Below are 18,503 nucleotides of genomic sequence, written 5' to 3' on the forward strand. Positions count from 1 at the left end.
GGCTCAGCCCTGGCATTTTTTTCACTTTTGCCGGAGCTCAATCCTGGATGTTATGTTAGCCCACCAGTGGCCTAGCAAGGTGTCAAAAACTTGATGACCCCCCCCCCCCAAAAGAGGAAAAAAGTGATGAAGTACAGGTAGTCCTCGACGTACAACAGTTTGCTTAGTGACTGTTCAAAGTTACAATGGTACTGAAAAAAGTGCCCCCAAGCCACAGCCAAGCAAGACACCTGCCTGCCTGGCGCTCTTCCTCCTGTCCGAGGTTTTCATTGTTGTGAGCATTTCTGTTGAGGATTGGCAGTGGGGGTAGGGTGGGGGGTGTTTGGTTTTTATTCCCCCCCATCTGCTGGGTGGTTACAGCAGGTTTTGGTCACTTCACATGACCCTGGGACACTGTGACTGTCATAAACATGAATCAGTTGCCAAGCATCTGAATATAAATCACAAGACCCTGGAGATGCTGCAACATTCCAGCTGATCGATGCTTCTTCTAGGCTCAGAAGTGCCAGGATCAGCGCCAAGCTCCAGCTGGAGCCTGGCGCTGATCCTGGCACTTCTGCTGAGCCCCTGACAGCCCTGCTGCTCCAGCCATCTCTCGCTCAGGTTTGTGCGGTGCTGCCATTCCCCTCCCCCACTACCACTTTTCTAGGATGGTCGCTAGGTGCCAATGTACCACAGGTGGTACCCATACCACTGGTGGAAAAGCCCTGCTCTAAGCGGCTGCAGAGTACATTTCTCCATCAGCCAATAACTTCCGAGTCCAAGTGGATTAAGGGCTAAAAAATTATGGTGTAAAAGCTAGGAAATATAAAAATATTTTGTTTTTCTTTTGAAATGTTTACAGTTATTTTTTTAAAACTTAAAACAGTCTGTATAATGGAATAACTTATTCCCATACACATATTTATTTAGCATATGGTATAGTAATTTCCAATTTTTTGAGACTCCAGGAAAATATGTGAATCAGAAGGAACTTATAATGAGAACCGCTGAATGGCTTGATCTGTTTTTTTAGATTTGAAACTGGAAATTAAAGAAGTGTAATAACTTGATCTTCAGTCAAAAGATAGAAAAACATATTTTAAAAAGCATGAGCAATCTTTTCTCTTTTAGTAGGGTGACATAAGTGAAAAGAGAATAGTTATTTTGTATTATCAACTGAGTAAAATAATTTCTTGACCTCTTCATTTTTTCATTTAACAGTGAAATTATATAAAAGGTGAGGCAAAATTAGTACATTAAAACTAAGGTAAACCCCTTTAAACTATAAGAGAATGAATCTGTTCATAACATATGCATTTAAACATTCCTCTGATATTTATATGATTCTAAACATGCTCTTTTATTTCGATTTTGTATCTTCCAATATATTCTGATTCTGAATATGATAAAAGTTTTTTTCTTTTTCTTTCTTGCACTGATACTTCAAAAAATATATAGTAGACTGTTCCTGGAGAAGAGGTTTTACTTGAAGATTTATCATCTTTATTCAGGAAATTTTGAGATAGTTAGCTCAAATAGATTAGTCAGGGAAATACTTAAATTTTCTAAGAGAAGACATTTATTTTATTTATTTATTTTATTTTAATTCCATTTATATCCCGCCCTTCTCCGAAGACTCCTGCATCAGGTTGTTTTTATTACAGGAATGTGGGGCCATTTAAAACTAATGCTGTCAAAGGTCTATTCTGGAAACTGTTCCAGGAATTTAGCTTTAAAGTATGGAAAATAATAGTAGAGTGTTCTTTTTTACGATGCATTATCTCAGCAACCATGTATATTCTAACTGTAATGCCTATAATTTATTGGACACTAAATTATGTAACATCTGTTAGGAAGTAATCTGAGTAAATAGCAATATAAAAAAATCCTTTCAGTAATTTGTAGTTCATGTAGGGTTTGAAATTTTCAGAAAATATATGTCTATAAAATTAAATATTTATCAAATACTAAGCTAATAAAGTACAGCTTTGTAATTTGAAGTGAAAAGTTTTTTTGTTTCCTAATAGCATTCCTTAATAAAAAGGTGCATTAACAATAATAAACATTGTAATTCCAAGTTAAGTATATAACTTATAGGGATAAAGAACTAATTTCTACAGATAGATATTTCATGCCAGACATTGTGGGAACTACCTATCCATTTAAAAGATGCTCAGGGTGATGTGCAATAAGCTTGACATTGCCTTCCAATATTCAGAATTATTTTCTCAGAAATAGTGCTCTTGAGGATAATGGAGGGACTAAAGTGAATATAATAAGGCCATCACTCTGTATTATAAAAAAAATAAAAACATTTATTATGAAATTTCCTTTAGAATTAATATAATGGAGCACAAAATTAAAGAGGAGTGGCATTTAATTAAAAGAAAACTGTTTTAAGCAACTTTCTGTGAAGTATGAATGAAATGCATACATTAAACAGTGATACATTAAACAGCTTTAAATATTGATTTGATGGTTCTTATATTAAAATCTTGCACCATTTATTATAGCATTCCTCAACCTGATACTATGTAGGTGAATTGGGACAACCACTTCCAAAAAATTCTCAGGCAAAAGGTATACAACATATACTGTACCAATGAAATTGCTGTTTTAGCACTTGTAGAAGGCAACACGTTGGGAAAGAATGGACTATTGCAGGAGTCCTCAATCCTTGGTCTGTGGACCGGTACCGGGCCACGGCATGCCAGCAGCCAGTCTGCCTCATCAATGGGATGCAGGCAGCATACAAAACCACACACTGTCCGGTCTGTGGAAAAACCTTTCTCCACAGAACCAGTGCCCAAAAGGTTGAGGTCCCACCTTATGAATGAAAGCTGGGTGACTTCGGGCCAATCACTCTTCTTCAGCCCAACCAACCCCACAGGGTGGTTGTGGGGAAAGTAAGTGGAGGAAGGAGTATGGGGTATGTTGATTACCTTCCGTTTTTTTAAAAAATAATAAAGGTGCGATAAAAAACTAATAAATAGCAATGATAATCAGAGGAATCCCAGAGTGAACTCTTCAGTGGCAAACTTTGTGGACAAGTTTTGTTTTACTCCAGGATAGCTCTTTAAAGTTGTAATAATAATAATAATAATAGAACCTGCAGGTTTCAAGTGATTTTTCTCTGTTCTCTTGGCTCTATAATGCAGCTATACTGAGATTTGAGATGGGAGCCACTCTCTTGAGTCTTTTGATGTAGACATATTCATGCTAAACAATACATTAAGCCAAAAAGAAGGTTGGCAATTTGTGATTCTGTAGAAACCCATCCATTGTTATAACAAGCTGTGGGAACTAGGTCATCATGCAACTCATAGCGAGGTTTACTTATTTGATCAACATACCTTACATAATTATGGAATTGTGTTTTACTAATCCCTATTTAGCATGCTGAATAAGGTCAGGCAGGGTCTTCATGTTACCATCTTTCTGTACTGTGTGGGATAGTTCTGGAGAAAATTGGATGTAAGGAATATATACTTAATGGCATGTATGCAGAAATGTGTTGAATGGAGCCTGCATGAATCCTTTGTTAAATGTTGAGGATGATTGGGGATCTTGTTAAAAAAAATTAGCTTGATAGAATTTAATGTGTGACCATAGATGGTGACAAGCTAATGCAAAGAGAAGCAGAGGAGAGATCAGCTGACAGTGACCTATTTATGATAAGACAGGCAGTGTAGGAGTAAGTTGTGTTAGCTCAATTCTACATAAGGAAGGCTGGATAGAAGAGCACTTAAGGAAGACTCGAGAAAGGATGGTCTTTGCTTTTTTACCTTGTGCAATTTTATGTCTCTCAACTGAGGGATTTTAAATTTTAAAGTATTTAATTAAATTATATTAAATTAATTTTAAAATTTTAATTTTATTGTTATTAGGAATTGTGGGCCTGTACTAATTTAATTCCATTTTATTCTTTTTTGTACTGTTTTAATTGCCCTGTGAACCGCCCTTGAGTCCTTCGGGAATAGGGCGGTATATAAATTCAACTAATAAATAAAAAATAAATAAATAAATAAATAGCTTCCAGATACTGTAGAGCAGGGGTGTCAAATTCACTCTATCATGTGATATGTCATGACGTATTGTGATTTTTCCCCACCTTGCTGGAGCTGGGGTGGGCACGGCTTCCGCGTGATGCATCCGGCCCGTGGACTGGCAGTTTGACACCCCTGGTGTAGAGGAACAAAATGCCTCTGTTTTTATGAATTGGCTGCACATGTCTGCATCCATTTGTCTACTCTAGTGATCAACCTCATCAACTCTAAACTGGGTGGACTGTCAACTCCCAGAATTCCCCAGCCAGCATGTGGAAGTCCATGTGGAAGTCCTGCCACAAGCTGGGAGGGAAATTGGAGTCTACCCATCTTAAATTTGCTGAGGTTGAGAAACACTGCCCTACTCACTAGGGTGGGACTGAGCAACATTTGAATCAGGCTGTTAATTTCCCACAGAGAAAAACAACATGATTGTGAGCTGGGTGGTTACAACACAGATGGACAGTCCTCTCCAAATCAGTGAACAAATGATCAGTTATAAAATGCAAGAAGAAAAATTAGATGAAGGGGAAGGGATAGAACATTGTTTATATTTGTAGAGGTTATGTTTGGATTATGGCTTCTTCAACTTATCTGCAGTTCTTATGAACTTGACCTAAGTGATTCATTCTTGTCTCTTGGATAAACTTTACCTTCATCCAACTTCTACTCCCATTGACCCTGTTGGCCTTCTGGCAAGGACTGAGGAGAGTTGGGGTTTCAGCAACATTTTTACCCTTATAGTAGGAAATATTCTGTTCCTGCTGCTTAATATGTCCTTTGTAAAGGGAAGGAGGGAAATATTAATTTGTATCCCAACTACAGCACACTGAAAAAACTCTAGGATGAAGCTTCCTGGTTTAATATGTACTCAGGGTTGTCTCCTTATATTGCAAGGGCTTTGTCAAGGCTAAAAGCAGTATGAATGTGCAACTTTCGTTTTCATTCAATGATTTTCCTTTTTTAAAAAGCCGTTCTTTTTCTATATATTTATATGCCATGGTCTTAAAGATAATGGTAAAGTTTTCTTCATTGGAATTTTATTTTTTATTTTTATTTTAATTCCATTTATATCCCGCCCTTCTCCGAAGACTCAGGGCGGCTTACAAGCTTAGCAGTAGCCTTCATTCTATGTATATGCCTGCTTATTAGGGCTTTCACACACCCCCACAAGCGGCATGATTACAAAGTCAGATTAATTGCCCCCAACAATCTGGGTCCTCATTTTACCTACCTCGGAAGGATGGAAGGCTGAGTCAACCCTGAGCCTGGTGGGATGCGAACCCGCAATAATTGCAGGCAGCTGGTGTTACTTAAGGAGGCATTAGCCCACTGATCCACCAAGGCTCTTAGAAGAGAAGAGAAGAGAAGAGAAGAGAAGAGAAGAGAAGAGAAGAGAAGAGAAGAGAAGAGAAGAGAATTCTCTTTTTGATAATTTTTAAAATCCAACCTTTATTATTTTTGTCATCTCAAGGTGACAGATATGTCTAATAGTCCTTCCTCCTTCTATTTTCCCCCCACAAGAATTACCCTGTGAGGTGACTTCAGCTGAGAGAATGAACAGCCTAAAATCATCCAACTAGTTTTCATGCCTAATGCAGGACTAGTCATCAGAGTTTTCTGGTTTCTAACTGGTGCCTAAACCAAAGTCTTGATGACTTACAACAATGTCATGCAATTTCAAGGAAGTGGTTTATTATTGCCTATTTCTGGGATGTTTTACATGTTCCCACTTTAACCTTCTGTCCCCGCCTTACATCCAAAGATAAACCAGGGTTAAACTCTTATTGAAGTTCAAGCCTAGTCAAGCCTTGTCAAGTAGAACTTCACTGTTAGAAAGAATGCCAGTTATAATCTGTAACTTAAAGTGTTCCTCTATACACCTTCACAAGAGAATTTGTGTGCAGATTTCCTAATAGCATGAGTGCAAAATGTGAAGCCCAGGGTTTTACAAACCTACTTGGCAAATGTATTCTTGTTGTGCCATGTCCTGATATGCTGCACAAAATCTGGTGTGAACGTTGAACAAATGGAGGTTTTGCACCTTTTTCTTACATGACTTGAAATCATTAGAAGGATGGGATATGAAGAATCATATTCTGTAATGTGTAGCCATTGTGACATGGAATGCAGTCCCTATCTAAACTAGAGTCTATGGATGAGATTGTGCATTTGCGTTCTCACATTGCAATGTATTGCACATTGTAGGTGCATTTTTAAGTACTCCTCTTTTCCACCAGTCCTCATATGTGATATTGAGAAGGTTTTCTATTTAATATTAAAAACAATTATACAATGGCTAGATTTCAAGGCTTGACTCTAAGACATTTTAGTAGCCTAATTTGCAATTCAGCAAATAGAATCAGTGACTTCTTAGTCTCTTGTCAGACTGCTAGATTTCTGAGAAGCTCACTGAATACTGTATTGAAACACAAAACTCAAAATCTTTCTAGTCTAGTGCTTCTCAAACTTAGATAAATTATTCAAGATTGTGTAAAGATAGTTATTTTGTGACTAAAGACACACAGATCCATTACTCAATCAAAACAGGAGCATTTAAATTTATTTTACTTGTTTTACCTACATTGGGTAAAGAGGAGTTTCTGATAAACGGTTTTGGGTTATAGAGGAAAAGGTTTGGGAAGTCTGTTACCCATTTGTTTCCGAATATAACTAGGAAGATCACTCAAGAAAGAAATGGATGCAAAACATTTTGAATGCAAAACATGTAATGCTGATCTGGTCTTGTCAAACTGGAGGCAGATAACTTAAACCTGACCCAGGACCATTAGAAGATCTGAACCCTTCTGGTATGGTCTGAAGTCATTAAAACTTTGTCATAAAGGTCAGAGCAACATGTATTGCTCAGGATACAACTGATTTGAAAGTGAAACTTTTTTCACATTGCTGCTATGAGAAAGCCTATGAGCATGAAGAAACACAGAAACATTCTCATGTATAACTAACAATATAGTTTTATGACTTTTATTTTACAGGGTAATAACTAGGTAGTACCTGAAAACTACAGGCAAAGACTTGCATGAATAAAAACCATCCAAGGCTTTTGTTTAAAGCATGCAATCAAAGTTTCCTAAAGAATCTTTGCTTATAAGCAGCAGTTGAGGTTTCTCATAGAAATTTGTAGTTGAAGGATTGGACAATAGAATTCTACTTTAAATTTTATCTTTCACTAAAATAGTGCTTGTTGGACAGAGAAAAATTATCCTCTACAAATGTTCTTTGTCTAATGACTCTTTTGTTTATAATAAATCATGTATATATAATACATTCAGTGTCAAATTATAGTGTACTTAGTATGCAAAGTTAGCCAAGAATTGGTGAAAGATTGTCCAGTTCTAACATGAACACTAGGAATGTGTCCAGATATCAGACACTTAATGCTACCAATAAAAATCTTATATCTGGTCAATTTTTTGTTTTGTTTTGTGGAAAGAAAAAACATGAGAAAAATTGAGTGAAAATATGGGTGGACTACATATGGAAAATGACACCATCAGTGCTTCTAATGAAATTCCAGGATTGGGATCCAAATGGTAGCATAATCAGTGTCTCCAAAGTTCAAAGTGCTGCTTGCAAATGAATTTACAGTATATATGTTACACAAGAAACTTTCAATCTTGCTTAGAGTTCAAGGTATTGGAAGAGTAAGACATGTTTATTAAAAGTATATAAGTAGCATAGACTAGTTATAGAAGCAACAAATAATTATGGATTTTAGGATAAATTTGAGAATAATTAACCCTCTTTCAAAGTTTAAAGCAACTTGGTCTTCCAAGTGTGCAGGAATAAAATGTTTAGAGTCAGCAAGCAGCAAATGGTCTGCTGTATGGTGGTGATGGAAATTATAGTCCAACACATGTGAAAGCCAATAAGATGGGTGAAAACTGCCTTCAGAAAAAAAGTTGCTGTATGTTACCCTTTAAGCTGTAGTAAGGATGTTTGGTTTATCAATAACCCACCCAACCACCTGCTACCTAGGAGAAGGATAATCCCTACACACATTTTTACCTATCTAAATTGAGAACCTTGTGAATTTCATTCCCTCTGTGGGGAAAAAAACCCCAGGTGTATCATTCTGAATGAAATTCTGTTGGGATACAACTTACGCCATCCAATAACAATGTTGAGCACCAGCAGCCCTGTTGGACCAAGTGAGAAAACCCTTTTCCTCTCTCTACTAAGCTATAACTGGGTTTGGCACAGATGTAATAATAATAATAATAATGATGATGATGATGATGATGATGATGATGATGATGATGATGATGATGTTGGAAGGGACCTTGGAGGTCATCCAGTCCAACCCCCTGCTCAGGCAGGAAACCCTATACCATTTCAGGCAAATGGCTGTCCAGTCTCTTCTTTAAAAACTTCCAATGTTGGAGCATTTACCACTTCTTGAGGCAGGTTGTTCCACTGGTTAATTGTTCTAACTGTCAGGAAGTTTCTCCTTAGTTCTAGGTTGCTTCTCTCCTTGACTAGTTTCCATCCGTTGCTTCTTGTCCTGCTTTCAGGTGCTTTGGAGAATAGCTTGACTTCTTTGTGGTAGCCCCTGAGATATTGGAACACTGCTATCACATCTTCATTTTCCAGGATAAACCATTTTTTTAAAATTAGCTACTGTTCTTAAGAGGAAAAAACAAAGAAAGAGCAGGAAAAGAAGGTAGATTGTATGTATGTTTCATATTGTTTATATGCTTGAATTACATTACATCCCTTGTTTCTCCATTATCTGCATTTATAGATTTTTATAGATTTTGTATCGACAGTATTGCATTTTTTTGAATTCATTCTTTTTTTGCTATGATCCCTAGTTTATGCAGGGAATATATTCTTTGGTAATATTTGGTCTGTTTTTTGCACTCAGTCATCAAACATGAAATGGCAGCCAAACATTTAAAAAGTTTCCATGATGCCAGTTAGATCTAAAGGTTTGATAATTCTATTAGTTGAAATGTCCACAGAGTGCTAAAGTAGGCCCAGTGTGTATTTGGAAACCTAAGGGACTAAAAGGATATTGTTGCCAGTACAGTATAAACAAGCCTGAACTTGTTTCATTTGTTATTGTACCAATCCTAGTTTTAGGACAGACATGTCAAACACAAGGCCCGGGGGCCAGATCCAGCCCGCAAAGTGGTTTCATGCGGCCCACGAAGCCATCCTGGAAACAGTGAGGGAATGGCCCCCACTGCCTTGGCCCTGGCCCAGAGACCCTCCTTCTGCCAGAGACCCTCAGATCTGTCCCACTCCTGCCCAGGCCCCCATAGGCACCCTTGATGCGAACGATGTAGAGCTGGCCACGCCCACCCAGTAGGCCACACGCACTCTAGCCACGCCCACCCAGGCCACACCCACCTGGCCCCCTGAGGGCAACCGCAATGCTGATGTGGCCCTCAATGAAATTGAGTTTGACACCCCTGTTTTAGGACTTCAGCTATGTATGTTGTTGTCTCAACTCTTGAAATATTAGTCTCTATGGAGCTGCATAAAACTGAATTTCATGCTGCCTCACATCAATGTTGTCATTAAGAAATCCACTTAATGGACAGGTAGAAAGGGCACTATACAGGTAGTCCTCGATTTACAACAGTTGATTTAGTGACTGCTTTAAATGCTTTAGTACAACAGTACTAAAAAAAGTGACTTATGACCGTTTTGCACATTTACTATTGTTGCAGCATCCCCATGGTCATATGATCAAAATTTGTATGCTTGGCCACTGGCTCATATTTATGACGGTGTGACCGTCTTTTCCAACCTTCTGATAAGCAAAGTCAGTAGGGAAGCCAGATTCACTTAACAACTGTGTTACTAACTTAACTGCACTGATTCACTGAATAACTGTGGCAAGAAAGGTAATATGGGGCAAAATTCACTTAACAAATGTTTCACTTAGCAACAAAAAATTTGGACTTGCTTGTGGTTGTAAGTCAAGGACTACCTATATGCCATATTTATTTACAATTATAGTTTATTTTATCCTGCACATGGGCATTGTCCTTGTTAAATGAGGAGATCTTAAGGTATTCACATGCAAAAATGCCAGGTAGTCCAGAGTGCCCTGCTTCTGCCAATACTGCTATTACAATTTAAAAAGAAAAAAAATCTCTTAAAAATGAAAATGCATGCTTGCCCATTTAGTCTCAGTAATGGCATTCATCGCAACTTGTGTTTATTGATCACCAAAATGCTATACTCTGGTTTTAAATTTATATATATGTATAAGTAGTCTCAGGTATTATATGATATGTACAGACGATTATCATCCATGATATACGGTATTTATATGACATGTAGATAACAGTTTCAAGAGTTACTATATTTCATTGTAATCACCCATGTATACTCTGTGCTTGCAAATAATTTGTTCATAAATTATAAGTAACTGAAGGCATAGCCTTTCAGCAATGAAAACTGTACAAAGAATTCATTTTTGTTGTTCAGCCATATAGATGTTCACAAAATTAAATCTTGCCACAAAGCCCAAATTAAATTAATATATGTAATTGTTTTGTACCTCTAGAGTCCTTTTCCAAAAGGCAAGGACCACAACCAAAACACTCTTTTTCCACCTGGCTGACCTGAACTGACAGGGATTTTAATTATGTTTTTAATTTTTTACTGTAATTTTTAACTTTTAATTTTAATTTTAATTTATTCTACATGGGCCATTAATTGTATTTTATTTTAACTTCTATATAATTGTATGTTATTGTTGTTAGCCGCCCTGAGTCCTTCGGGAGATAGGGCGGCATATAAGTCCCAATAATAAATAAATAAATAAACAGAGAAGGCATACTTCCTAGTTCCCGTATGGGACCTAAGTCTATTTTGTTGAATTTTCCTAGGACAGGCAAAAAACCCCCAAAGGGGAGTAAGGTTATCCCTGAGATCAGCACTACAGCTCATATTGTAGATGTTTTGTGTGATTGTGGAGACTTATGACACTGGACTTAGACCAGCTGTGGCTTCCAAATGCTCTTCATTTGGAGCAATCCCATAGAGAGGATATTGCAATATATTTTCTACATGACATGACTAAAATGAGAGTGACTATGAGAAAGGACTCCTGGTCCAGAAAAGGGTGCAATTGTCACACCAGATGAATGTGATCTCTCCTAGCCACAGCTGCTTTCTGCTGTTTGAGTAGAAACTGTAAATTTAGCAAAAACCCAGGTTGTGTACTATGGGGAAATATAATTTGGGGAAATACAATCCCATTTAGAACTAAAGTAGGAAAATCCCTGGCATTGGAAAAATTATAAAGCAGTCAAGAATTTAAGTCTTAACTCCTTTCTATTGAGAGCCCTAGAATATCCAGGCACAGGATGAGAGTCTGAAAGCATTGATCAGAGTTAAGACTGAGTAATTACTGAAATTTCTGATGCTGACATTGGGGCAGTTTCCTGTTGTCTAGGCAAAATGGGAATCCCCAATTCTTGATTCCATTCAGTCTTGCATATTTATTTAAGAAAATTTATATGGCTGCCCAACTCACTCCCAGTGAATCTGGGCAACTTATAAAGATAACACCCCAATACAAAAACCAGTAACACCCCACCCTCCAGCCCTTAGCAAGAACAATCAGACAAGCCTTTTGATAGGCTCCATATCATTCTGGAGTCCCCAGCCCATTGGCAGAACCTGGTCTTCAGGATGTTGCAAAAGAGTGTTAAAAGATAAGGGCCAGCCTTATCTTTCCAGGGATGTCCCACCGGGAGGGAGCCATCACAGAGAAAGTCCTTCTTGGTTCCACTAGATCAGTGGTAGGCAACCTCGGCTCTTCTATGACTCATGGACTTCAACTCCCAGAATTCTGGGACTTGAAGTCCATGAATCATAAAAGAGCCGAGGTTGCCTACCACTGATCTAGATGAACCACCTTAGGAGATGGGACCCATAGTATTCCTCATCTGGGAGGTGACTAGGGCATAGGTAATTGTGAACGGAAATTATTGGTCTAGGAAAAGGCGCACAATCTGCAGTTGTGCAAAGGTCTTCCTGTCCATGACTGCCACCTGTTCCTCAAGCAGGAGTCTTCAATCCAGAAGACTTCCCAGATTACACTCTGCGTCTGTCTAGGGCAATTCCACCCTATCCAAGACTCGAGATGGCAATTCTCCCTGGACCAAAAAATCCCAAACCCAAAGCCATTCTGTCTTGCCAGGGTTCAGTTTTACCACTTGCTTCCCATCCAGCTCTTAACAGCCTCCAGGCACTGTGAGAAGAAGGTCACTGCATCATTTAACTCATCATGGTCTGAGACATGCAGATGGATGTCAACAACATGTTGATGATATTTCAGCCTTTGGTGGAAGATGACTTCATCCAATGGCTTCATGTATATCTTAACAAAAGCAAAGAAAGTACCAAGGCCTGAGGGACTCTGCAGAGCAGGGGATAAAACCTGGACCTCTTGTTTGCTATATCAAACTAAATTATCAATAGCAGGTATTTATAGTCTACTTGTGGGCATTTTTGTTTTGATCTCCTGGTATGACAGAAAATATGACAACTGAGCAATATTTGGTTCTAGACCTTCATGCTGGTAAAGCAAATAGAGAAACAAGGGAAACCACATAGTTTCCATTACCTGAGAGAAGAAAGCATAAGCATTCATTTGGATTAACAACATTTTGGGGGTTGTTAAATCCCAGCGCGATTCTTACTTATATGTCTTTGTATAAAGGTAGTTTAGGGAAAGGTTGGGTGACATATTCACCTATTGTTTTACAGATAAGACAGAACTTGAGATCAGCTTGACAACTGTGCTGAAAGCAGACATTTTAACATCTCTGAAGTAAGCAAAACCATTCCTATGGAAATATGTGTTATTTCATTCAGTACATAGATTTATCATTGCTTGTCTTAACAAGACGGCATATCCTGGAATATCTAGATAAAGACTATACAATAAGACAGAATTCTGCATTGTTATATACAAGAAGAGGGGTATTAACTATTTAATTAAGGTAACATCAGATTGTTCAGTTCTTGTCTTGGTTCCATCCACAAAAAGATCAAGTATATCTTCATCTCCTTAACTTGATACTTGTATAACTGGTATAAATATGATAACTTTCACATATCAACTTCCGTAATTGGAATTTAGATGAACATTGAACATCTTCCATGTCATAATCAAGCCTTATAACAAATGGCTTACAAGGAAATAATTCCATTTTGCTTGTTAGAATGATCATCAGATTTGAGCCTGCAGTCATCAAGATTTTATTATAATAATTTAAAATTGAACTTGTGATTTTGGTGAAATGTTGGGCCATCTCACTTCAGTTGGACTACTGGAAGGTAGAGCTAAACATTTCCCTTCAGGAAGGAATTTGTATTTTTTCAGTTCCTTCTTTAGAGATTAACTAACATAAGAAGTGCTGCCCTATATAATATAGCAAGGTAACTAATTTCCCACAATTTCTCTCTCTCTCTGTGTGTGTGTGTGTGTGTGTGTGTGTGTGCATTGATTGCAGGGCTTCCTTGAAAAATACAGTCTCACACAGATACACACATACACACCACATTCTCAGTGAAGCCTGTAGTCTAATTTATTTGTTCTGTGACAGACTGCCTTCTGCTGGACTATCAGGTGAATAAGACACATTAACCAAATTATGACTTACAAGGTAACTTCTTGACAAGATTATTAAATATTGACAATTTAAATGTTGCTGTTTCCCAGTCTACTGGTATTGCAGAACTTGGAAATAACAAACCTGAAAAGGGCCTTAAGCGAATCTGGTATGCATGTACATATTATGCTCTGTTATTCTGAATGCTACCCAGTTTTTATTTCTAGTGTGGGCACCATGGAGCACATTATTTGCAGAAGAAAGCTCTTCTTCTTTTACTTCAGAAGAGCAGCTTTCTGTTTGGCTTTTAAAAAGTTGCTTGCATCATGCCAAAAAGGTTCAGAGAAAAATGGCATCAGTTCCTTCACACTGTGCTAAAATTTCTGGCAAGACATACAGCCATCTCATTTGGATGTAAAATAAACTTGCATTATTTTATGAGACGCCACTAGTGCAAGTTACACTCTGCTTTTGAGGTCACAAATTAAGACATTAACGTTTTCATTAAAATGAAAAGAAAAAGAAAAAGAAGTAAACTGAGTCACAGAGAACAGTCTTTTTCTGTTTAACAAGAGTAGCTGAGAACAAAAGATCGAATGAATATGTGTTCTGGAATAAGAGTAATGGTGTTTTTGCAACAGCAAATTATTCTAATTGCAATCTACTATGCTTTGGTCAGATTCCGTGTTGAATAGCTATATGCCCAATTCTGGGCACTGTACTTTAAGGAGTTATTTATTTATTTATTTATTTATTTATTTTATTATATTTATATACCGCCCTTTCCCGAAGGACTCAGGGCGGTTTACAAGGTGATTAAAACAAAAAAATACAAAAGTTAAAAACAGATTTTTTAAAAAATGGCTATGCTTCTGGATTTACTGATAATTGTGGCCCAAAGTAAGAGCATAAATAACCCCAAAGTATTGTCGTGTTCCTCCATAACCAGAATATAGAGGCTGCATCTGTTTCTTTTCAAACATGTGCTGTGCCATATTTGTAAATTTGATTTTGAATTGTCTGAGACTTAAGCCAAATGGGCACAAGAATGTGCAGAGCCTTTTAAAATGTGCAGTATTGGGGACATGACCTTTGGCAACACCATGTGGATGATAAAAAGAGTCAGAATTTTCAGCTCTGAAAGGTTGAGATTCATCTGTATTTAAAAAGGGGGGAAGGATACTTCAAAGTTTTTTTTCTGTACTCTGATCCATAGCCAGCTGTAAAAAAGGACTGAAAGTCACATAAATTCCAACATAACTGTACAACCTGCAATGATTTACTCAAACTAGCACATTTTAAAGAAATTTCTTGTAGAATATTCAGAATTTTTTAATGTGCAGTTGGTTTGCATTCTGTTTGGTCCAATGATAACTTGGAAACTCTGAAAAATAATTTGAATAAGAGCTAAAGGAAAATCATTGTTAACTCAGAGTCTGCTAAGATTTGGCTGTAGAAAGTGTTTTTGTGTTTGAACAAAAATAGTGTCTATAAGTTTTGAACATATGCAGAACAATTATACATCTGAGACAATTTCTGACTTACGTTTTTTGTAGATCAAATTCCAGATCAACTTCTTTTATTCATCTATAAATCTGCTTTCTCCCCTATTTTTCCTTTCCTTTTGAATTCTTTCATTTTATCCATCATTATTTGGAGAGAACTAAAGGACTCCTGAGCTTAAATTTCTAACAGGAAAACTGACATTTCATTTTTAATAGAGCAGATTGGGAAAATGTGATCGCTATTTGAGGGAGAAAAGGAATACAATATATCAGCTACCCTATGTTACCCTGACAAGTTCAGGAGAGGAATCATATTAATTTTTGGATGACTAATTTATAAAAAGATAAACATCCAGATCTCAAATCATGCAATGAGAATGAGAGCTTAGAAGAACAAAAAAAATTTTTTTATTAAAGAGTTTTACAAAAACAAAATTTTACAATATATCCCCAAATCCCTCCCACCCCAAACCCACCCACTTCCCCCCCACTTCCCAGAGCTAAATACAGGATTATAGTTACAATACTCATATTCTAAATAAAAATTATGCATAATATACAATTAACCAAATTCATAATGCGCAAGAACAAAATTTGTTGTAGCTGTTTGGCAATGACCTATCTGCATGTTCTTTGAAGTTCTCCCAAAGAAAGATAGCTTGTTCTCCCTGGTGGAGACCATCCTCTTTTTAACAAGAGTTTACTCAATGGAACCAATGATTTAGCTCATCTACAGTAATGTCCTATTTCAAGGTGTTCTTAAGAAGTTCACAAACAAATCTTGTGGTAACTTTGTGGGGATTCTATGCTCCTGATATTGTGTACCAAGTTGTTCCAGTTCTTCTAATCTAATTAATCTAATCCTGAAGCTCCATAGTCCATAATCTAAAATTGTATTGAAGCACTGCTTTCATTGGCTGGGTCTGAGAACAAATCTTTCTAAGAATAAATTCTTCATTTCAGAAGCTCAGGATTTAAAATGTTTAGGAGTAGGGAATTTTGTTCTTCAGAAGTTAAAGCAGAAGTTATATACAGGGAGTTCCTGGGTTACGAACATCTGGTACTTACCAACAAGCTACCTATTACTAAAAAAGTTAGACTTTGGCTCAATAAATTGCTGAAGCCATGTAATATTTTTATGCAATGCCAAAACATACATTTTTAATATATAGCCTCTTTATGGAGTTTTCACAAGTTCATGAAAATGTTGCACAACTTCATTGGTTTGTTATCTACCATTTTTAATAATAGGAAGTCCACTTGTAAGTATGAGTTTTGACCTACATACAAATTTGAATTAAAGACAGAGTTAGGAATGGAACTTGTTAACCTGGAGACTACTTGCATTTTTATGTATTATGGCTTGTTTTAGAATTATTACTCTAAGAAGCTTGCATCATTGATTTACAAAAAGAGAAAGCTCTCTGCTGGAGAGGACTTTCCTCTTCTTTTCAGTTTTGTTTCCTACAATATTAACCTCGTGAACTCTACAGCTTCCTCCTTCCCTTATGTATTCAAGATGGACAGTGATTAATATTTATGTGTTACTTATATATAAGGGTGGTCTATACATATGTTGTATATAGCAGAGGTCTCCAACCTTTCTCGGTTGGTGGACTGGAGGGAAAGGGAGGGAGAAGAATTTGAAGCATGCACATGTGCACACACAAATGGGGCTGCGAGCATGCGCGCTGCAAACAAGATAGTGCTAGCGCCTGCGTGACACTCGCTAGCACCGCTCCATTTTCACCACACGGCACCGTGTTTTGTCACCTGGTGCCCTGTTTTTACCACGCACTGTCCCATTTTCGCCACACAGTGCTCCGTTTGCCTAGCGGTGGCAGCACTAGCGCAAGTGGGGGTGAGTGCACGCACATACATGCGCGCACTGACCAGCCTGTTCCATGGCCCAGTGGCCAGTAGGCCACAGCTTGGTAGTGGGCTGCAGCCCACAGGTTGGGTCCCCCTGGTATATGTAGTATGTTTAAATGTGTGTTATGTATGTGTACACTTTGAGAGGAAGCAACTAAATTTCATTTTTAATGTGTGCCATTGTGCCCACAGTAAAAAATGACAATAAATGTTATCTGCCTGCCTGCCTGCCTACCTATCTATTCTTCTGGTTTTAGAAATTTTCTTTTGGATTCATAACTCTGAATCTGATGGATGGCTGATTTGGGTGCAGCTGTGTGCTCACAGATCTGACTGCCAATAACCTATGGATGTACAGTATTCTAGACCCAGAGAATGTTGCTTTTCCTCTGGTTAACTAATGATGATAACTTTATTGTCACTTTGAATGTACACCAATCGGCATATATCAAAATGAAATTTCGTTGCATACAGCTCTCAAAGGGTCACCACCTCCGATATATACTCCTTGTTCGGGGCCCGCTCAAATTTCACATTGTCCATTTTAGTCTCTAGGGAGCGAACGATGGCAAACAGGACAGATGGAAATGGGGCTCCATGTGGATTAGCCCTCAAGTTAGCTTGTATTCTGACAACCTCACCTTCTTTCCTTTTTCTGATGCTGACTCTTCCACCCTTTCCTTAAAGAGGCCTTGCTTCTTTTCGCCCCTGGAGCACGCTGCTGCCGCCGCCACCAACTCCTCCAAAAGCCTCTCTCTCTTCCTCTGGGCCTGCTGACAGCCTCATCCAGTTCCTTCGCTCCATAAGCTTCAGGTCCTCTCTGCCTCCTCTGAAAACAGCCCTGATTTGCAGTAGAATCCATCACTGGGCCAGCAGTCAGATCTTGCTGCTGGCAGAACAAATTCAAACAGCGCCAACGACTTTTAACGGTCTCACCAACAGTTCCAAAACAACTAGAAACTCGCCAGGCCAGCAAAGATTGTCAGTCGTATGTCATATGTTACCTTAGTTCCACCATGTTGCTCAAACACGTTAAAATCTTCCTGATCATGTGGCTTATAGCCCTTACTATCCCTCCCAAAACTATTCGTTTTCAAGAGCCAATGCAGCCGCAGCCATTCCAGGCGCCGCCATCTTAGAACTGCAGAAGACGCAGCCAGTTACAGAGAATGTCAAAAAATTGCCTTCCTAAATATTCCTAAGTCAAATAAGTTATTCATAAGGATGATTGTATGGAGGAAGTGATACATTAAATAATTACACCTAGAAGTATCAAATATGTAGCACTTGTTACACCTCATTATGAATTCCAGTCTTACTTCTTGTTAGCAATTACTTTTTGGTTGCAAAGTTAGGAAATTCTGTAGTAATTTCTGCATTGCTTGATTGGGCTCATTGTCAATCTCCTCTGACAAAAAAAGAGTCTCATGGTAATTACTCATCCTCCAAGTGAGCTGTAAATTGTCTAACTTGTTGCTCTGAGGCTGTCTCAT

At 37.9% G+C, this 18,503-nt stretch overlaps 1 protein-coding gene across 1 annotated transcript in view; it reads left to right on the top strand.

The window, feature by feature from the left end:
* Window positions 1–18,503, top strand: part of PLCD3 (phospholipase C delta 3) — an 80,809-nt gene that overhangs the window by 348 nt on the left and 61,958 nt on the right. The window lies entirely within an intron of this gene.

Source organism: Vipera berus, assembly GCF_964194415.1.
Source record: "Vipera berus genome assembly, chromosome: Z".
Taxonomy (NCBI): domain Eukaryota; kingdom Metazoa; phylum Chordata; class Lepidosauria; order Squamata; family Viperidae; genus Vipera; species Vipera berus.